The sequence below is a fragment of the Rhinolophus sinicus genome, chromosome 5 (assembly GCF_057876585.1).
Source record: "Rhinolophus sinicus isolate RSI-liver-muscle chromosome 5, RSI-T2T, whole genome shotgun sequence".
Lineage (NCBI taxonomy): Eukaryota > Metazoa > Chordata > Mammalia > Chiroptera > Rhinolophidae > Rhinolophus > Rhinolophus sinicus.
This window is the reverse complement of record NC_142505.1, coordinates 81,309,986-81,332,534: the sequence shown is the minus strand read 5'-3', so window position 1 is coordinate 81,332,534 and position 22,549 is coordinate 81,309,986. Positions and strand designations below refer to the sequence as shown.

The window sequence follows — 22,549 nt, the reverse complement described above, 5'->3', positions numbered from 1 at the left end:
CATTTTTGACTGGAGGGAGAGTAATACATGTCCTTCCATTCTTTCCACAAAAGCTCCTGTATAGCCTGGGCATGATATATAGTGTGTGTGAAGGTTTGGGAGTGAGATAATTATTTAGAATGTTAAGTAGGGATATAAAGTGGGATCTCATGTGTGAATTTGTTAGTACCCACATGTGTATTTGTGTGTAATTTAACTTTGCCCAGCCTCTAGCCCAATGTCTGTGTAGCCGAGAGGCATAGAAAACAACAGTACTGATAGTTAAGAACTATTTAGCATTTACTGTGCCAGGCACTGGACTGAATGCTTTACATATACATGTTTGATTTATCTTCATAACAATTGTTGAGGTGAATACTAATATTATCTCCATTTTATAGGTAAGGAAACACCCCTCTCAAGTTGGTTAGTGTTGAGCAACTTGCTTAGCTAGTGAGGGTCAGTCAGGACTTGAATCTAGGTCTGTCCAATTCTGAAGCCTGTTCTTAAACTGCTCCACCATCCTTAATCCAGGCTTTCTGCTGACAATGACACTGGATTTGATTATATGTTGTTCTGAGACATGTCACACAGCGAGCTTTATTCTCCACATATGATTTCCCAAAGCTTTGGTGCTAGGGAAGCTTCATTAGGGACAGTGTCTGAGGAGGGAAAGGTTCTCCCATTGTTGGCTTACTGACCCAGGATTGTGCTGGTGTGGTCAGTCACTGTACTCACTATGCCTTGTCACAGTCACCATCTCTTCTAACCTCCTTGGAGAGGCAGCCCTGGCTTGTGTGGGGGTAGGCACAGAGGGGGCCAGGAAGAGGGCCCATGTAGACTATCCGAAAACAGCCATGCAGTGCCCTGGTTCTAGGGCTCTTCACGGTGTGTGTGTGTGTGTGTGTGTGTGTGTGTGTGTGTGTGATTGCAATGAACTATTCGAGTCAACCTGCTCACCCCAAATTTGGTATGTAGAGTTAAACTGGCTCAGCCAGTCAGACATGTTGGTGTGATACATGTTGGTGACAAGAGCGAGAGAACAAGTAGTCCATGAGGAGAGGTGAGAGCGTAGTAGCCTGTCTTCAGACCACTTGAGTTCCAGTTCCAGTCCCTGCCTGTCTTTATCTCAGCCCTGTATCATGGGTCTGGTCTGTATGATAAAGAGGTGAGGAATTTGGAAGCTTGAGGGAAAATCTAGGAGGAGATGTGAACTAGCTGTCTGGGTGCTGTGCAAGGGAAAGAAATGATAAAAATGATGCAGTGAGGTGACATAGAGGAGACAGGGAACGGGGAGGAAAGAACTGCTCAGCGAGGCTTTCATGATGTCTGCTGCAGGGTGTGTGGTATTCGTGTTCTCCATCACTATCTTTAGTAAATTCGGCATTTCACACTGATACTTTTGCAGGTGTGGGTTATTGGTGGGGAAATGGGACAGGGAGGGGACAGCTGACATCTAGGTTATATTTCATTTGTCCCCAGTCTGGTTTCCTTAGGTTTTCTGATTGGTTTTCAAGGCTACTCTATATGTGTATGTTTACGTGTTTCACTAGACATCCCTAACTGTATAATTATGTAAGTAATATGTCTGTGGCAATGTGCATATCATGGTGTGACAGTGTTCACATATGTGAACAGGGTGTTGTCATTTACCTACATGTGTAAACATGTCTATGTGCTGAGAGTATGAGTCTGGATATGTAAGCTCGATGCACAGGTGTGAGTGTTTGTAACAGGGTGAGGGGCTTGTGGCCTACTCCATTTCCCAGGGTAGCTTCCATGTTCTATTCCACCCACATGTTCTCTTTACAGTATGACATTGACACTCCTCCCACTGAGAGGTGGGCTTTCCTTCCCTCTCCTTAAATATGAACAGACCTTAGTGACTCCATCAACCGATAAGAGTATGACAGAATGACGCTATGCAACTTCTGAGGCTAGCTCATAAAAATACCATGCACTTTTATTCTCTTGGGATGCTCATTCTTGGAAACCAGCCACTGAGTTGTGAGGAGGCCAAGCAGCTACTGGAAGAGGCCACTTGTCAGTGTCCTGGCCGACTGCGCCAGCTGAGCTCCCAACCGACAGTCCACAACCACTGCCAGCCATGCTAGTGAGCGTCTTGCCTTAGTTGAGCCACCCCAGCTGACAGTATATGGAGCAGAGTCGGTTCTTTCCAGCTAAGCCCTGTCTAAACTGTTAAATAAGTGATTGTTTGGGGATGCTTTGTTATGTGGCCGTGGGTAACCAGAACAGGGCTGTTGCTGTGTCTGTCCTGTGTGTGCTCCTGTGATTCAGGGCCTTTCTAGGTGCCCGGAGGCAGTGCATTTGTGTCAGGTGTCTGTGTACATGAATAGGTGTGTGGTTGAATGTGTTTCCAGAGACAGAATCATAGTTCTTGGGGTTTTGCTTTGGCGTCAGTGGGAGCTGTTTGGTGAGAAATCTTTGAAATCTTATCTGTCTTCTAGGTCTCTTCTCTTGAGTGTTTTTCCTCTGAAGCAAAGAGGCCTGTTTACCTCAAAGCAAATGCAGTTTAAGTTTATTTTTTCTGGTCAAAGCCTCCTGGAGCTGCCAAGGGCTTCCAGGAGGTGGGAGGCTGCCATCCGGAAGTCTCATAAGCCTTTCACAGGGGCTAGAAATGCTATTTAACAAAAATTTTCCTATTCTGCTAGTGAGGCCTTTAGAAATGATCCAGAGACAGAGCAAAGCATAGTCACTGTGGTCCTTGAGGTCTCTTGGAGTAAAGAGACATAGGATTCTTGACTGCCACCAAGGAAGTGGCTGATACAGGCTCAGGTGTGCCAGGTCCCCGGCTAGAGATCATCTGGTCTCTGCACCGCCTTTGCAACTGCAACCCACTCCATCTGAGGGCAGCGCAGGAACTGGAGGATTCTGGTTCAGATGGCCAGTTCCTCTTGGTCTTCTGTGCAGTGCCCCCAGCTTCCTGCTTCTTCCACGTTGGCAGCTCGACTTAGGGAACACTGAGAGGTCTGGCTTTACACTCCTGCCCTTGCGCTGCCTCTCAGGACCTCTAAAACACTGTTGTTCAATAGAACCTTCTATTGACGATGACGGAAATGTTCTAGACTCTGCTCTGTTCAATATGAAAGACATTAGTCACATGTGGCTATCAAACACTTCAAATGTGGCTAGTGTGACTGAGAAACTGAATTTTAAATTTAATTTCAATTAGTTTAAATCAAAATACTACATTGGGGGCTGGCCCGGTGGCTCAGGCGGTTAGACCTCCATGCTCCTGACTCCGAAGGTTGCTGGTTCGATTCCCACATGGGCCAGTGGGCTCTCAACCACAAGGTTGCCAGTTCAATTCCTCGAGTCCCGCAAGGGATGGTGGGCTCTGCCCCCTGCAACTAAGATTGAACAGGGCACCTTGAGCTGAGCTGCCTCCTGGATGGCTCAGTTGTTGGTTGGAGCGTGGGCTTTCAACCACAAGGTTGCCAGTTCAATTCCTCGAGTCCCGCAAGGGATGGTGGGCAGTGCCCCCTGAAACTAAGATTGAACAGGGCACCTTGAGCTGAGCTGCCTCCTGAATGGCTCAGTTGGTTGGAACGCATCCTCTTAACCACAAGGTTGCCAGTTCAATTCCTCGACTCCCACAAGGGATGGTGGGCAGTGCCCCCTGCAACTAAGATTGAACACGGCACCTTGAGCTGAGCTGCCGCTGAGCTCCCGGATGGCTCAGTTGGTTGGAGTGCGTCCTCTCAACCACAAGGTTGCTGGTTCGACTCCCGCAAGGGATGGTGGGCTGTGCCCCCTGCAACTAGCAACGGCAACTGGACCTGGAGCGGAGCTGTGCCCTCCACAACTAAGACTGAAAGAACAACAACTTGAAGATGAACAGCACCCTCCACAACTAAGATTGAAAGGACAACAACTTGACTTGGAAAAAAAAAAAAAACTACATTGGCTACTGTATTGGATGGCACAGCTCTGAAGAGTTTAAGAGTTTTTGTCTTATCTGTAAAATAGGGATGCAATCATTTACCTCACACAGCTGTCTGCAGCAAATCAGATGATGAATGTGAAAGAGTTTTCCTCACATAAGGGATCTGGAAAGGATGACAGCAATGTGAACTGAGTGGGCTTATTCTTTTAGCTCTTTGCTAATGTTTCTGTTTTATTGCCCTTGTTGGGCTGTTTTGATTTGATCTGTTTACAATTTCTGCACCTCTCATCAGTCCCTGAGCCCTTTGAGGATAAGAACCTGGTGGGACTGCATCACACCTGTATCCTCACAGCCACTGGCTGACATGTGGCTTCATACTTATATTCAAGTGAATAAAATTGTTGTCCAGAAGGGATTCCTGGCAGCAGGATTTAAAGCATATGGTGAAAGCTGGCGGGGGGTGGGGGGGGGCAGCGGGGAAAGAGCAGAGAGAAAGCAGAACAATATAGTGGTGAGACAGAGTGCTAGGGCTCCTGCTCCCCACATTCTACATTCTAGGCCTATCCAGAGAGAGCAGGGAGCCAATTCCTGATGTTGGAAATGCTTCCATACAACTGGGCTTGTGGGAGAGAGAGAAAGGCTGATCAGGGGAGAAATGACCCATTCAAGACATTTTGCTTGTTGAAGAAGGCCAGGTCATATAAATTTCTCCCTAGCCAGGTGCTGTAGTTTCCTTTGATTGATGGTGGCCAAGCTGATGGTGATTCCTTAGGCTCTCTACCCTTCCAAGCGTTTGCTCTTTTGGGGAGTGGAGGAGGAAACTTTGCAGCTCTCCAACAGAGGTACAGGGAAGAAACGGCTTTTGGGTTGTTAATTCACTTATTTAAAAGAAAAAATGTAAGCTTATTTCTGCTCTATCAAGAGTAATACAGGGAAACAAACAAACAAAAAAAGAGACTACCGTGATCCCATCTGTGCACTCAGCTTCCTGGACTTCCAACTTCCCACCTTTGTAGTGGTCCTCCTGGTTTGGAGCCTTGAAAGTAGAGGCTGTACGCTTAGGATTGGTTCTGGACACTGGTTTCAGCAGTTCAGGAGGCTTGAGCTCAGAGCTAGTTTCCCTGGGAAGGTGGTTCTCAGTCAGGGATTTCCAAGGTTTGAGGACTGGCAGGCTTGGAATTTCCCTTCCCCACACACGTTAGCCGGTTAGAGCTGTCCGAAGAAGGAAGCCAGACTCGTGAGTGCTTGAAGCTGTGTCCAGCTGAACTCTTCTCTTGGCCCATACATTTATTTATTCATTCTATTATCAGATTTGAGCTTATTCTGTTTTTAAGCATCTTACTATTATAGCATTTATAACTTTTTAAATAACTTTTGTCAGGCTTGATTGTAGTTTACATGTTCATTGTATAATTTATCACTTTTGCAATAGATATTTGTTGAACATTTATTATCTGTCCTTATGGTACTAGGCAACGCCACAAGTTAGAATTATTTCTGGACCCAGCTACTCTCACTGGTCTCCCGGGTGTTCCATAGGAAAAGTGAGCTATTCTCTGTCCTTTCCACCCAGTCCCAGGCAAGTGTTCTATCTAGATCAGGGGTGTCCAAACTTTTTTCAACGTTTTTCACCAAGGGCCATATGTGGTAAAATACACAAACAGCCGGGCCACTCACGCGAGATGAAGTACGTATTGACTTACCTGGTTTATTTAAGTAAACTAAATATATTTTTGGAATTAGCTGCAGGCCAATTAAAAATGGACTGCAGGCTGCAGTTGGCCCACGGGCCACAGTTTGGACACCCCGATCTAGATCTTTCTTGTAAACTGATTGTCATGCGGGGCGGCCTGCGGGGGTCTCTGGTCCCGCTCCCCACATAGGAATGCAGGATATGGTGAGGCCCAAAAGGAACACCCACAGAGGCATAGATAGGCGAGTTATACCACTATATTCTCGCTGGTGGCTGGGTTGGAGACACAGGAAGCAGGAGCCACAGAATCTGCAATCCACACTCCGCCACACTCCGCTGCTTGCTAGTTCAGCCACCATCTTCTTGCTAGCCCCCATTTTCTGTTAGCTTAGCCACAGCAGTTATATTAATGGCCAATGGTTCACTGGTTACAGCTGACGCCCAACTAGCCACAGCTGATGGCCATCCAATCACAGGTGATAGCCATTTACTACCTGAGCCAGCACCTTTCTATGTGAGGCTGAGAGCCTGGAAACTGTTCTCTGGGGCTCTGTCCCCACACTGATACTACTCACTCAACTATTGCCCAGGAGCTTGTTCTCCCTCCCCCAGGATACTAATCAAGGCTTGCTAAGTGGCTGCAAAGTCAATTTCCCACCTGCTTAGAGTAAACAATCAAGAAAGTAAATTAATTGCTAGAAGCTCACATAATACAAAGTAAAGGGAAAGGAACTCAAAAGATAGGTTGTTTGCTTGCTTGTGGGGAATACCTGCTGTTTGGGGGAGATCACTGCTTATTCGGATGATCCTTTTCTCCACCCCTGAATGACAAGGGATCATTTGAGGGCGTGAGGGAGCACCCCATTTTACTGGTCAGGGGAGGCAAGGGAAAGCTGAAACAGAGTAGTATCATGAAAAGAAAAATAGGACTTTTGGAGGCATACAAATCTGACTTGAATTCCCAGTTCTACCACTTTCTGACTGTGTGAGCTTGTGTACATCCTTTAACCTCTGAGCCTCAGCTTTTCCATCTATAAAAATGGGATGACAATTTTAATCTTAGAAAGTTACAGAAATACGATGTATATGCAAGCAGCTAGCACCTATAAAATAGCAGCTATTCAGTGATAAAAGTAGATTAAAATATTTTAATATTTTAAAAACATTTTGTCGTTGTAAAAAATTCATACAATACACAAGTATGTAAAGTGGGTGACTTGCAGGTGGCCTATTCTCCATGAATTTTCGAAGGACTATTTGTTGCTTGAGACTCGGCTTTATCCCAAACTGAGTCACAACAGTTTGATTTATTTTAATTCACTCCCGTTTCTTTTTGAGGATCTTCCCCTTAGAAAGAAATTAGACTGCTGGGAAATCAGAGAAGAAGTGACACCTTGGCCTAACTTAGAAGGAAAACTATGCCCGTTGGCATCATTTAGACGTGTTTCACTCCGGCGGAAGGACACCGGAAAAAAAAGTTCCAGGATGTTCGCGGAGGGAGACGCTGTGGGGCAGGGGAATTTAACAGCGACAGGAAGAGGCGGGGCTAACAACTCAAAGTGCTTGAAAGGGAGTGAGGCGACCTCCCGCTGTTCTGGAAGGCGGCAATTGGGCGAAGCGGAGAGCGACGTAATAGCCGCGCGTTCACGGGTTCGGACGGTCGCCACGGCGTCTGCGCATCTGGAGCTAGTTGCCGCTGCGGCAGCCTGGAATTGTGGGGGTTGTGTCTGCCCCTCGGCTGTCAGGCGGGAACCCGAAGGTAGGGGCGGTGAGGGCCGTCCGGTCCTGGAGCTGGGCGGGGGGCTTAGGGCATTGCCCCGGCCTCCTCCCGGCAGCGGCCCCGGCGCTTTCCCAGCACTGTTCTGGGGTCCCCACGTATCCCCCCTCGTGTCTCCAAAGTGGGACATTTAAGTGGGTCCTGCGCTCAGTACTGTCAGCCGACCTGGCCTCTCAGCCCAACTGCTGCTTTCCCTGCCTTCACTACTCAGAACGTCTCTAGTAACCCTTCTTAAATACCAGGAGATGAGGCTGGGGGGTCTGAGACAGGCTTTTGACGCCACACGTTTTAGTTTCCTTCCCAGTTCCCGTCTCCCGGCCTCAGTTTGTGCATCTATCTAACCGCTCCAGTGTTCTTGGCTGACTGACTCCTCTGTGTCTCGTCACCATATGGAATTGCGCCCTACTTCCTGTCCTATCTTGTGTTCTTCTTTGTCCCGGTAGGGGAAGACTTGCCTTTAAAGTAGGGGTTACCGACTTTGGTGTGTCTCAAATCACTTTGTAGGTTGTGCATATCTTTGGTCTCTACCCACAGGGATTTCTGATGAAGTGGATCTTGGGCACCTGCAATCCTCCCCAGGTGGTTCTGATTCAGCGAAACTCTCGCTTTGAGAGTCTCTGCTTCAGAAGACAGAATCAGTTGATATATGAGCTTCTTAATATGGCTCCAGGAGGGAAAGACGAGGAGTCAGGAAATGCCTAACCCCTCAGAGGCCAGTGGGAGCTTCCTTTGCCCTGTAGGAGCTAGAGGGCTGTTTGATGCCTTTAAAAATATGTATTGACAACACATATGTAAGATCAGTTTTCTAATAAACCTTTTTCAAAGCCTGGCTTCAAGTCCAGCTGGCTTTCTGACCTCAATTAAACAAAACCAAACCCACAAACTGCTTTGGGGGGTTGGGGGGTTTAGGTTAACCCAGACTAGGTAGGCAGGAGAATGAATGGCCCTGTCCATGTTTGCTAAGAGAAGAAACTGATGTATTTATAAACACTTAACAGTGTTTGTTTTGACAGTGTGAAAGATGTTTTGTATCTGTGTGTCTTTTTAGCTCTCACTCCACTCAAACATTTTTCTTTTTTGATGAAAGTATAGCCACATTTGGGGATTGGATAGGATTTTGATGAGAGCCACGGCATGAGGATATCAGGGTTGATATTTGTATAACATGGATCAGGACTTGGTTTATAATTTCAGTTGAGAACATGGCCCTTAAGTTTTTAAGAAGGTGTTGCCACAGCAGATGTGTTTTAAACTTTCTTGTGGTGTTTAGTGAATTTAATACATGTGCTGTTCTGATGAAATTGGCTACAGAAAAGATTTACTGGCCCCATTTTACAGATGGGAATGGGAACATGTTAGCGATGTTAGTAGCCCAAGAATGAAAAGTTGCCTTGTATGCTGGTTCCTGTTTTCTTCCCCTTTCTGCTGTCTTTGCAGGCCATCTATTACTTCCCTGCAGAGGCCAACTTTGAGCCCTGGTGTGTTTCACTGGTACCAAAAAAAGGTAATTAAGCGAAAGGAAAAAGCTACAAAATGGGTTTTAAAATAAACACCCGAATTTAATCCTCAATGAGTGTTGCTCTCCTCTAGAGTGGTATGTGGGGTGGTGGGCGTTGAAGGTGGCATCCCTTAAGTGATATGGCTATTGTCTAAAGCAGTTTTGAAAGTTCACCTCTGAAATGATCTCCAGAGACATTTTTGGATCATGTGAGAGGTCAGTTTCATTAATACGACACCATATATGTGTGTGTATATATATATATATATATATATATATATTTATTTATTTATTTTTAACCCCAAATGGCATGGTTAAGAAACTTGTCATCTGACTTGTCTATAGATGAATTAACAGTTCTTTCGAAGTGGGCATAAAAGATTTTTGGAGTGTGGTAAACATGAGTTTTGATTCAGTCTATCACTTGCTTATTAGCCGTATGACCTTAGATGAGTTATTTCACCTCTTAGACTCGGTTTTCCACTGCATAAAAATGGGAATAATACTTACTTTGAAGAGTGGTTAAATGAGGTAATACATATAAAAGCTCTTGGGACATAGAAATGTAGTAACTGTTTTCAACCTCAAAGAATGAAGATTTGCTATTACGGAGAATATTGAAAAAAAAAAAGACAGTCTCTAAAGGCAAGTTGTACCTTTTTCCAAATAGATGGATGCCTTCCAAATCTCTTCATTATGTTTGTGGATTCATGCTCTTCTCATCCTGCCTCCTTTTTTTCCCTTCGTTAATTTTTTATCCTAAGTGAAGCTTTGCTGCAGAGGCCGTCTGCCAGTCTCTTGGAGTAAGCCTCTTTACAGGAGTGCTAATCTGAACATTTTTACAAAGCCAGTCCCTTGGTTGTGTGTTCCTGGGGATTTTTCTCTAGGGCCTCAGATGGCGCTTACTTAGATCACGCTCTGTAGCGCAGGCATCTCTAACTGCTGGATTTGGTGTCAACTTGGAGACCTGTCTTTGTGGAGCTAATCTTGTTCTTTCTGAGCGAGGATGAATACTTTATCCTTCTCTGAGTCAGCCTTAAGCTGCAAGCCTTAGTCTTCCACAGCACAGAGCTTCTTATTTCAAATATATGTGGTCTGAAGAGGGACTATCCTGCCCCCTTTTTTTCCTTCATTTACTTTCACTAAGGATTTCACAGCTGAGTAAGGGAGAAGGAGACTAGCCTGTTGCCATTTAGTGGGGTTTGGGTAACCCCTGATTCCTAGCATCAACAATAATCGCGTTTGTCTTTGGGACAGAACCCTAAAAGAGTTAAGCTGCTCAGAATACCTGTGGTGAACCTCCCAGAATTTTCCTGACTTGTTAAGAGTTTACACCTGGTGTCCTCACTTGTGCAATTCTCTACCTTGGAGAGTGAGAATATAGTAGCAACGGAACTATGCTCAATCCGGACTTACAGTTTCTTCAGGTTTCCCCTAGGCAGCTCTTTGACTAGGGTGTGGTTGTGTTTGCTGGCCAGCTCTGCCCTCATTTTCCTAATATTGCCCTTGGCTTTGAAGTATGAGGTATTGAGAAGTGTCTTAATCAGTTATGGACTGCTATCACAGAATACCATAGACTGGGTGGCTGAAATAACAGACATTTATTTCTCACAGTTCTGGAGGCTGGAAGTGTGACATCAGGGTGCCAGCATGGTCACGTTATGATGAGTGCCCTTCTCTCAGTTCATACCGTGTTTCCCCAAAAATAAGACCTTGCTGGACAATCAGCTCTAATGCATCTTTTGGAGCAAAAATTAATATAAGACCCAGTCTTATTTTACTATAAGTAAGACTGGGTATAAAATAATATAATACCTGGCCTTATTTTACTATAAGACCTGGTCTTACATAATATATAATATAATATATAATATAATAAAATATAATACCGGGTCTTATATTAATTTTTACTCCAAAATTGCATTAGAGCTGGTGGTCCGGTTAGGTCTTATTTTCGGGGAAACACGGTATCTTTTCTTCCGGGAATAGTTTCATGCACATACCTCACATTTCTGTGAGGCTCCCAAGGTGGGTAGCAGCCATCTGACCAAACTCTAGAATTCTAGACTAGCAGGCTTCAGTTCCCTGGAAGTTACATAAAGTAGAACAGTCGATACAACATTGATGGGTCATGCTTGAATCCAATGGGTAATAAGACATTGGAAGTTTAAGGGGCCAGCTCCTAAGCAAGGTATTTTAAGTTGATTTTGTGATCTTCCCCATCTCATACTCATGGGGAGTTGGATTTGATTGTATTCATGAAGCAAAGTCTACATCCGTGGGCCCAGCTGCTAAAGTCTAAAATCATCGTGTTTCTGGGCTGGAGGAAATCATTGTTGGGGGATTTATATCAATTTCATTACAAACATCAGGGCTGGGTCTGGTTCAGATCCAAGGGATGACTGTTTGTGGCTCCTTGGATGAGTGAAGAGTCAGGAGATAGCCTTCTAGTTCTGTCACTGCCCTGGCTTTAGTTTTGCATTTGATAGGTTCTTATTTTACTGATGACAGATCTGAGCCCCAGAGAAGTGAAATGGGTCATATACATTTTTTAGGGCCACCGGTATATTTGTGGCAGAGCTGAGACTCAAGCAAGAGAGCTTACAGAGGGTAGCCATAGAAGTTGTTAGAATTATTTAAAGCCTGTAAAGATGCAAGATGCTATTGCAGTTGAAAATCTCCAGGGAGAAAGAAGGCCCCCTCCCCCCCAACTAACTATCTTGTCTGTTGTCACCATTGAGAGCTTTGGCTGTCATGCTGGTATTTCTTCTATTCATGTTGAAGTGTGTTTCTTTCCTCTTGCTCATAACCCTGAGGAAATAGATTTGAAGTTTCCCCCTCTCTTCTAAACAAATAGCTTTCAGACCAGACACTGTGAGTATGTTCTGTAAAGAATGGGGCCAGTGCACCAGTGGATCTTTTCTGGTGACTCAAGCAGACCTTTAATACATCTCTAAAAGAAAAAGACAGTGAAGGAATGAATGGCAGGTCAGAGTGGTTTAAAAACACTTTGGAGTTAGCTCGCTTGGTTTCATGTTTTGCTCTCTACTTATTAGATGTCAGATCGAGAACAAGTTACTTATTTTCTCTAAGCTTTAACCCTGTTACTGTGACAGTCGAATATATCCAAGTGTATACAAGGTCTGACAATTAAGTTCACGAACTCATCCTAGAAAAAGTGCTACATGCCTCATTGCTGAATATCACTACGGTCACCTTTGAAGTACTCCCCTTGGGAAGCTATGCACCAATGCCAGTGCCTAGTCTACCTTTCAAAGCAATTTTGGAACTCTTTCTGGAATGGCCATCAGAGCTGTCATTCTATTACCCTTGATGTCCTGAATGTCATCAAAATGTCTTCCTTTCAATATTTCCTTTGTTTTCGGATAAAGAAAGAAGTCATTGAAGGCCAGATCAGGTGAGTAGGGAGGGTGTTCCAATACAGTTATTTGTTTACTGGCTAAAACTTCCTCACAGACAGTGCCGTGTGGGCTGGTGCATTGTCGTGATGCAAGAGCCATGAATTTTTGGCGAAAAGTTCAGGTCGCCTAACTTTCACGGAGCCTTTTCAGCACTTCCAAATAGTAAACTTGGTTAACTGTTTGTCCAGTTGGTATAAATTCATAATGAATAATCCCTCTGAATCAAAAAAGGTTAGCAACATTGTTTTGACTCTTGATTTGGACTGACGGAACTTTTTTGGTTGTGGAGAATTGGCTGACTTCCATTGTGCACTTTGACGCCTTGTTTCAGGGTCGTATTAATACACCCATGTTTCATCACCAGTGATAACACGGCCCAAAACATCGTCTTGCCTCTCCAAAAGGTCTTGGCAAACTTTGTTCTTTGCTTTTGTTCTTCGGTGAGCTTCTTCAGGACCATTTTTGCACACACCTTTCTCATGCCAAGATTTTCAGTTAAGATTTTCCTAACTTTCTCCATCGATGTTTATTTGGTCTGCACTGCTTCTCATAGTCAGCCAATGATTTTGATGCACAATTTGACGAATTTTGCAATGTTTTCATCAGCTCTGCTCGTTTTTTGGCTGCCCTGACCCCTCTTCATCAGTGACACATTCTCTCCCCTCAGAAAAACGTTTAATTCATTTGTACTGTGCCATTTTCTTCATGGCATTATCCTCATAAACTTGGACTAACATGTCCCTGATTTCACTTCCACTCTTGCCAAGTTTAACAAGAAATTTAATGTGTGTTCGTTGTTCTAATTCAAGCTCAGACATTCTTGTGATGCTACACAAAAACATGCCCAAACAATAATGAACGCCACTCAGCAAGACATCGCCACACATCGACACGAACACAGCTGTGAGACACTGATATACCAGGGTTATGAAACCTTACGGAGCTGTTTGTACAGTGTTGCCAATGTTAGCGTACGGTGGCGAGTTTGTGAACTTAGTTGTGAGACCTCATGTTTCCATCTGCTGACTGCAGATAGAAACTTCCAGAAAGGAAGTTTAGGAAAGCGGATGTACATTTCTCTGTATTTTTGTGTTTTTCAAGAATGAATAATGAAATTTTTATGTATAAAAATAATGCCATTCATATACAAAGCAGCTCAAATTATTATTAAATGCATAAAATAGTCAAAATAACCCCTTTTTGTTTTTTGTGGATTTCTGACACATTTTGAATAAAAAAGTTGAAATCAACGCAGCCAAAGAATTAATTTCGTGATCTGTAGAATGGGAATAGTAATAGTTACTTTTGTAGCTGTCTTGAGAATTAATAGAATATATACGGAAAGTGCTTTCTCTGGCACAATTTAAGTGCTCTGTATTATCAATAATGACAACAGCAGCAGTTGCCAGTTCCTGACCCAAAACTTGGTTAGAGGATAAGGTATACTGACCACGTTTTATCTTAGCCACTGTGTCATTGTCTGTCTTTGTTGATTGGTTTATTATTCATAGCAGTAGTCTCAGCTAGCTCATGCTGAATAACTAAAAGTTGTAAATAGTAAGGAACTTTGCAGTTTCTCTGCCGTCTCCTTCCTTACTCTGCTCATTTCTCACCTTTCTGATGCCCTCTTTAATGGGCTGCCCAAGCCCGCGGGCCCTGTTTCCCGGGCAGTGTCTGAATGGGGATTTTAATAGAGCAGGGCTGGTGGGTCCAGAGCCCACCTGGGCCCTCTGACAGTGTGTTCCCCTTGTCTCTTGCCTTCTGTTCTTCAGACATGAAGCAATTAGCTCATTAAGGGAACTTGGACTTCCATCACGGCTTTCTTCTGATTTGCATGCCCATTTTTGATTCTTGTGCTAGGTCAGGGAGACATACTTAAATACACTGACCTGGATTTTGTGCTCAAGTTGACCCTTTTTCCCCTTAAGATTTACAACTGGTTCAGAGTAGCAGTGGGAGTGGGAATGGGAGTAAGCTCCTGAAGCTGCTACCCCCCATTATATTGACCTCAAGCTGAGTATTTAAAAAGCCCAAGCACCATAACTATAGCCTGTGTCTTAATGAAACAAACGAAAACCTCACTATTTTAGAGGAAGACCACTCTGAATTGGTAAAAAATGAGAATTAAGTGTTTTCAAAGAAATGCCATTTTTCCTGGCAGGCCTCTGCAGTAGCTATCTCACCTAGTCTTACTGCTTCCTGTTTCCTATAGCTGCTGTTATAATGGAGTTATTACGGGAGCCTCCTCCTAGCTCCTGCATCAGCTTCCTCCGGGACATTGTACGCCACTGACATTTGGGGTCTTCCTAAATACAGCGCTGACAGAGAACACTCATGCTTAGAAACCTTCGGTGGCACCCACTGGCTGCTGAATAAATTTCCATGTATCAGTTGTCCTGGTGTTCCATACCGATCCTGGTGTTTCCCTGTCCTACACTTTATATCCTTTACCATTACCCACGTGTACCCTTTGCTCCTGACAGACTGGTCCATGTGGTCCTCTGAGCAAGACTCATGTCTGTATCTCTGCCAGTTCTTTTGCACAGAGTACCCACTCCTTAGTTTCCTACTTCGTGCTGCACAGCTGCCTTCTTCAGCAAGCCTTGCCTGATACCTCCTTATCTGTATCCCATAGCAACACTTTGATTGTGGAATTCAATCTACTTTATCCTGGTTAGTTATTTTGTCTCTTATTATATGAGTTTCTCAAGGACATGGGCTCTGCTTTATTTTTTGTGTCTCCAGCATAATGCTGAGTGTAACATGGACACCATAATGCTTGTTGAATAAATGAATGACTAGGTGAAAGCCTGAGAAATGATAACAGTCCTGTTCAAATCCCACTTCTCTGAAGCATTCCTTGATCCCTAGCCACAGTGAATCGGGCATGCTCAACTCCCAGGCCCCTTTGTGTTTGAAGCAGTTTGATTCTTTAGAGTAAGGCTTACCTTTCCAACTAGAAATTCCTGGAGGGTAGACACCGCATCCCTCTTTTCTCCTTATGTACCCAGCCCCCAGCACCGTTCCTGGCTCACAGAGGGTGTTTAAGAAATACTGTGAATTCAGGAGTCCTGCTGTTTGGTCAACTGATGTGCCTACCAGTTGATCAGCTTTCTCTCTCACTCACTGGCCAGGGGTCTCCAACCCGGATATTTTCAGGGCCAGGTAGGGAACAGTCAGTGTGAGGCAATAAGGAATGGTGGGCCTGGTCAAACTGCTCCTTAGGAAGCTCAGTTATGTAGGCCTGTGTTGTTTGGAGAAAGGGGATCAATAGTAGGTTTCTCCATTTTCTAGGTGGGGTACACTAAGGCTCCACTTCCCTTTCAGGGAAGGTTGAATTGACGGTCAGGTTTCCTTTTCTTTGCTGAGTATTATTGCTGCTATTAGGCTGAGGGCTTTGTTTCCAGGTTACAAATCTTTCTGGCAAAGAAGTTAAGTGTGGAATAAAATTGGAAGGACTTGTGTAGTCCTTGGATAGAATTTAATGCTCCACATTCGGAGAGAATAAACATTGTAAAGTGTGAAAGATGGGTCTGGATTCATATCCTGACAACATATGGCTTGGCATGTAGGGCACTCCTGGGAGACCCTCCTAACTGTACACAGCCGCCCTTTGCTGGTAGCCCTTTCCCACAGGTCCTCCTAGCAGCTGTTGTGCACCAGAGTGAATCATCAGCTTCCCTAATCTTTAGGGAAAAAAAAGAAAAACAATTATAACTGATGAAAGCACTGTAACAGGAGGCAAAGTAAACAGATAATCCTGAAAGACAGTGTGCCTTAGTACTACTTTGCTTCCCTGGAGCCTGTCCAGGGTGTTCACTTCCATTAGAAAATACTGGCCGATCCTCACCGCTGGACCCTTGAGAATACAGCATTGAGATCATCTTGCCCTTTCTACTCTGTTGCCCCTGGAAGGTCTCCGGAAGCTTTCGAGAGGCCGCGAACAATATGAAGGGAAGGCTCAGTTGCTTCTGAGGACCAAGCAGAAATCATTGACGTTTTACCTGTACTGTTCCTACTTAAATCATTACTGTTACAGGTCAGAGTGGGACAGGCGCCTGGTACCTCCTTTGTCATCTCTGCGGAGAACTTGTTGGGGGCATGTAAAGATCATGCTTGCGTTGGCTGTTCCAAAGAGGGTTGTCCCAGAAATACCGTAGGTACCAGCTGATGGCTTAGTTAGGCTTTCACTGGTTGTCTGCTTTGTAGGTCCAGAAACTCAGCCAGTTCACCCAGGTTTAGGTTACAGTGGGCTGTCTCAAGTACACGGAATTCACGAGACCGTCAAGCCACAGTTCCAGTTAACTACTCTTAGAAACATGACTGCCTAGTTGATTTGTGAGGACAGGTACCATGTTTCCCTGAAAATAAGGCCTAGCCGGACCGTCAGCTCTGATGTGTCTTTTGGAGCAAAAATTAATATAAGACTGGGTCTTATATAAGACCCGGTATTATACTATACTATACCATACTATACCATACTGTATTATACTATACTATATTATATTATACCCACTCTTATATTAAAATAAGACCGGGTCTTATATTAATTTTTGCTCCAAAAGGCACATTAGAGCTGATGGTCCGGCTAGGTCTTATTTTTGGGGAAACACAATAGGAGCATTGTCTCCTCTATAGGAAAAGTGAGCTGGGAAGTCAGCTCACCCCTAGAGGAAAGCAAGGTGAAGTATGGTGGAAAGCTTTTGGCCGTAGCATCCGATATACTCAGATTTAAACCATGTACTAGCTGTGAGACTTCAGATGAGTTACTTAACCTCTCTGTTCCTATTTCTTCATCTGTAAACCCCGCTGGGGTTTTCAGATATGTACATAGTAAGCACTGAGTAAAATATTTTGTCTCCTATATTCCCTTCTCTCCTTCCCTCTCCTCTCTTTCCTCCCAGCATTGGTCTTTTAGGACTACATAAGTAGTCTGACCAAAGTACACTTGTCAGACTGTTAGGGCACCAGGAATGTATTTGAGAGAGACTCGTTTTTGTTGTCTAGGTATCCCTTTTATGTATTCTTTGCAGACCACAGTCCTTCCTTTTCCACAGGTTGCAGTAGGAACAACTAGATTCTAGCTCTCATCAATCTTTTCCAACCTCAGGAGTCTTTGTGGTTACCATTCAATCCAGTGGGTTCTTTGCTGAGCACCCACTATGTGTCAGGTACTACTTGGCCGTAGGAATATAATGGTGAGTGAGACAGAGAAGGTCCCTGCCCTCAGTAACTCCTCTCCAAATTCCCTCCTTTGATGGGTTACTTCAGTGGAGAACTGATCTTGTTTATTCTTTGTTGCTTCGTACTGATTTCCTTCTGAGAGGGCAATATTCTCCCTAGACCTAGGGGACAGTTCCCCTTTGTGCTGCCTGGGCCTTGCCTGCTGGCTTGCCTGCTACCAAGCGATGTGAGGGGCGTGCTGAGGCTGAAGGGGAAAGCCCTGCGGGCTCCTACTGCCTTGGCCACACATCAATGTTGCTTTTCTCCTTACACACAGATTATAGTGTTCATTGGTAATTTAAATTCGAATAACTTTCTGCCCCCTCTCTGCCTTAAAAAAAACACAAAAAACACAAAAAAACAGAAAAACCCTGTGTATTACAGGGGAGAGAACAAAGCAGGCAGCCTGGTCTCCTGGTGGGATATGTTTTTATCGTGTGTGTTTCCATGTAGCCTTGCTAATGGTTGCTTTTACTTTAATAAGGCTAATGTGTGATTCAGGCATATTGATATTCTGCCATCATAGAATCTCACATTTTCCTCTACCTTGTTTGTCATAAATGGTGTGACAGGTAGATTCAGGGCTTTGGCTGACAGGAAGTGGGACTTGCTTCTCCACTTGGGACTCTGGACTGTGTCCTGGACCCTAATGGGCCCTGGATAAAGAAAGCCCAGCATCCAGGTGGGTGGATTTCTCAGCTTCCAAACAGGAACCTGAAGCCAGCCCTTCTCTCCCTCCTCTTCTCTCTGGTGCCAGTTTTACCAGTGGTTGCCAAGAAGTGTGCCTGGGGAAGCAGGCAGAATGGCTCTCTGGGAACCGTTTATTTGAGAACTCCCAGTGGGGGATGCATTTTCCTCTCCTCTTGTTGGGGTGTGTGGTACTGCTTGTCCCTCTGCAGGACTGAGGCTTGTGTATGGCTCCTCCGGCCCTGTTGGGGTTTTCAACAATAAATTGCACGCTGGGAGGTGTTTCCCCTCATTCCACCCCCTTCACAAGAGTGGAGGGGTATGTCAACAGTGAGGGACCCAGCTGAGTCTCTGTTTCTGGCACTGTGACCACTGACAGCATGGTAGCTGAGCCCAGACGAGCCACGTTTCCCGCTGCTGCTGGGGCTGGGCATTTGCCGAAACTGGGTTTAGCTTTAAGAGTCACACTAGAGGTTTGGTTGGAAAGGAGAGAACACTATGTAATTATTGCTTATGTACCAGTTAAACCTATCAGCCAACAGATGTCAAGTGCAGGAAAAAAGTGCAATAATGTTATTATAATGGCATAATAGTTATCATTATAATAATCAGCTGGCATAGTTTTTGAAAAGAGGCAGGTCCTGAAATGAGTGCAGGGGGAAGGGTTAGCCTTGAGCTACAGCACAATGAATGGCTGCTTCACCTGTCAGCAGGAGAGGCTGTGTGGATACGGATCATTCAGGGATGGAGTTGCCGTCCTCTCCGCGTAGTGAGAGGAGCTGCGCAGACTTCAGCTGGCGTTGTCCGCCCTGCAGATATTGTCTCTCTCATGTTGTGATGGAGGACACACCATTTTTTGGTTTAAGTTGCTCTGGCTTGCAGGATTTCCACCCCAGCACCCAGCAGCAGTGGGTTCTGGGAAAGGCAGAGACTTCATCCCTGTGGCTCCATTTGAGATTTTCAGAAAATCCAGCCTCATCCTCGTAGCTACAGACGGTGAGCTCCTCTCCCAGGAGTGAGCTGCGCTCCATACCTGGCTTGCCTCATTCTGTACGTACCGACAGTGGCGGGCTGTGCTTGTTGAAGAGAGCCTGCCTTTACCCAAGCACTAGGCGGAACTGCAGTCCCATTCTGGTTAGGAAGGTGGTGGTGAGGGGGGAGGAGCAGAGCTGGGCTCTGAGATGACCCACAAAAGCAGCCCTGGGGGAGCAGAAAAGAGTCTTTGGATTCAGGCAGACCCGGGTATGCTCCTGACCTTGCCATTCACTAGCTGTGGCACGGGTTAAGCTCACTGAGCCTCAGCCGCCCTTCCGTGGTATGTGCTTATTATCTGTGTCGCATTTGTTTCTCCCTAACAGCCCTGTCTGAAGTACCTGTCACGATGGTGCCACTAAGTAGTGCTCAGTAAATGCTGCTGCTTCCCCCGTCCTGCACTCGTCTGCCTGCCCTGATGTAAAAGGGCAAGGACAACACAAGACCCTCCTTCTTTCATAGGCCATTTTGGCTTCGATTAGAGCTTTATAGGAGCTTCCTTAGACCTCGGTGTTGCTTCTCTGAGCCATGATCCTAGACCTCTTCTGAAGCTGCTTCATTAGGGGAAACTTTGGTATTTAATGTTTGGGAACATCTCTGCTTTATCCAAGGAGTAAAGGGTAGGGTTTAAAATCCCTTCAGGGAAGGTGTACCTGCTCCTGCCTCAGCCCCCTGCAGCCTGGCTCCTCCCCTTTTTTCTTTGGTGGTTCACTTGGGGGCACTGCTTGCTCTGGGAAGCACTTGTTTTTTTCAGACTGCTAGTTGTTTGGCTCAGTATTTTTACTGGGCAAAGGTTTTTGTGTTTCTATCTGTCTGGCCTTTGCTGTGGACTTTTATTTTGGAAGTTGGGAGCACTCAGACAAGGTGTTATCTTTTTAGACTAATTTTGGCTGTAGGCCAGCTTATCACTGTGGCTACCACCTGCCTGAAGAATGGCAGGACATAGAAAGTAACTTGAAGAAATTTGGGAAAGAGAAATGGGGAAGAGGAAAGAAAAATTTGTTTTGAGATCCCACAACGGGAGAACAACTTCTTTAAGCAGAACCATTTGATTTGGACAGAGCTTCATTTCCCTTGTCAAAGAAATTTTGTTCTTTCAATGAAACATATATAGAGCATCTGTTACACTCCAGACACCATTTAACGGATAAACCCTGAGATATAGTCATGACCAAGTCAGATACAGTGCCTGCTCAAAGTGTATTGCTGAATATAGACATTGATCAAATTATAATCACACATATATAAAATTACAATGATAATAAATGTATTGAAAGAAAGGAATGTGGTGCCATGAGAACATTTGACTGGTTTGGCTTGGTCCTTGGTTAAGAGGGTATCAGGGAAGGCTTCCTTGAGGAAGTGATATTTGAGTTAAATTATGAAGGACAGGTGTTTACTGAGAAATTCAACATGTGTTTTAGCCTGAGGGTCCAGCATTTACAGAGAGTCTCTGGGGTTGGGGTGGGGATGGGGGTGGACAAAGAAGCAGCTCTAACTGGGAATAATATGTCTATCTCACAGGGTTATTGTGAAGTATCAATGAGAATATATGAAAGGAGCTGAGGTTCCTTCGCATTTAGAGTAAATACTTAACTGAGCCGTGGTTATGGCTGTTACGGTTTATGTGGCTAACTTTTGTTTGTTGTTTTACATGTCTGCTGTGTGCTGGGCTCCATGCTGGGGGTGGTATACAGATGTGGTCCTGGCCTTGCGGTGCTCAGTCTTGTGGTCACCTATTCTGCTCTTTGTCGCCTTCTGTGTGGTCATGCTTCAGCCAAACAAGGAAATATCCCCTAGGGAGTCTCCTAGGAGGGATCCAGGTCACGTGTCCACTTTTTCACTCTTCCTCCTCCACCGGCCTTCTCCTTGTCCGTGGGCCCTGCCTCCGCTTTGATTCCTCTTTGTTCCCTTCTTGGGGGTGGGGGTTCTCAGTTCTCAGTAGGGTAGACCTTCTTCCTGCTGGGACTGCACCATCTGGAGTAGCTTTCTTTTTTTGTTACCTCTGAATTTCCATTTCACTTAGTAGTGAACGTCTCTTAAGTCCTCTTGTTTTTTTCTTTAAAACACTCTATTGTTGCTGTTACTTTTCTTTTGTAAAATATGATGTAAGATAGTTGACATTAAAGAGACAATGAAAAGTAAACTAGGTTGTATTTTCTGTAAAGGTTTGTTCAGTACTGAGTTATTGAAATAAAATACTCCCCAGTGGTCTAAGAGGGGGACATGACCTTTGTAATGGGATTGTATTTGGTGGAAGTGTTGGGGAAGGTTAATTTGATTCATTTGTTTTCTCTGATGGGGTTGGTGGGGTGAGGGAGAAAGGACAAAGCCTTTACTGGTCTTTGACGTGGCCCCTGTATTGGCTGAGAAGATGCGGAAGTGTTTGTGTAGAGTGTCTAGAGCTGGGTGTGTGGCCTTGACCTGTGCCCATGTTTTCTTCCTCAGTCATGGGGGAGGGTTGCCATGATGAGTTTATATGTCCCTTCATTCACTCACCATTTAGTAAGCTTCGTATGTTGTATACTGTAGAAAGCAATGGAATTCCAGTTCTGCTGATGGTTAGCCTTTTGACCCTGTGCTTTCACTTCTGTGACTCCATTTCCTCATCTGAATAAGGACGTACTGATACCCAGCTGCTGGGCAGTGAGAATGAAAGGATATAATGCACATCGTGTGCCAGATGTGAAAGGTGCTCACTATGGTGAGGATTGTAATACATTCAAAGAATTCAAACCCCATAGGGAAGACGGGACCACAGGTGCTGAGAAAGGTTGGCCAAAGGCATGGAACAGTGAGGCTGGAATTGGCTTGTTAGGGAAGGTTCTTGGGGAAGGGATTTGGAGTCAGGCCCCAGTCTGTGTCCCTGAGTGGGGAAGATGCGCCAACGGTTTGAATTAGAGGGAAAGCAATAGGTAGAAGCCTTGCGTGGTAACCATGGAGAACTGTTCTTTCCCCCTTCAGGGAAGAAGGTGGAGTCATTAGTGGGAAGTGGCCGTGAACCCTGGCCCTTTCAAGTAAGGCCAACCTGGGTTCCAGCCCCAGCTCTGCCTCCTATATCCTGTGTGGCCTTGGGCAACTTCCCCTCTTATGAGCTTTGGTGTCTTCATCTGTAAAATGGAAATGGTAATATCTACTTGGAGTGTTGGGCTAGGCACACTTGGCATAGTGCCCTTCACGTAGTACTTATTTAATAACTGATAGATTAAAAAACAATTAAGTATTTCTCTTGGGAAATGAAACTCTTCTAAACTTCTGTGGCCAGATAAATGTTTTGAAAAGTCAGTATACATCTTGGAATCAGTTATCAACTTCCCTCATTGACTTCTTA

General features: G+C 44.9%; 1 protein-coding gene across 3 annotated transcripts in view; it reads left to right on the top strand.

Moving 5' to 3' along the window:
• The first annotated feature begins 7,136 nt into the window (after window positions 1-7,136).
• SIL1 (SIL1 nucleotide exchange factor) overlaps window positions 7,137-22,549 on the top strand; it is a 183,711-nt gene continuing 168,298 nt past the window's right edge. Inside the window, exons 1-2 of one of the 3 annotated variants that reach the window (XM_088798636.1) lie at window positions 7,233-7,338; window positions 8,794-8,860. The gene's annotated coding sequence lies outside the window, so the exon portion shown is untranslated. Of the gene's footprint in view, window positions 7,339-8,793; window positions 8,861-22,549 lie in introns of all 3 variants that reach the window. The other 2 variants (XM_019740406.3, XM_074313593.2) reach the window with 2 other exon arrangements.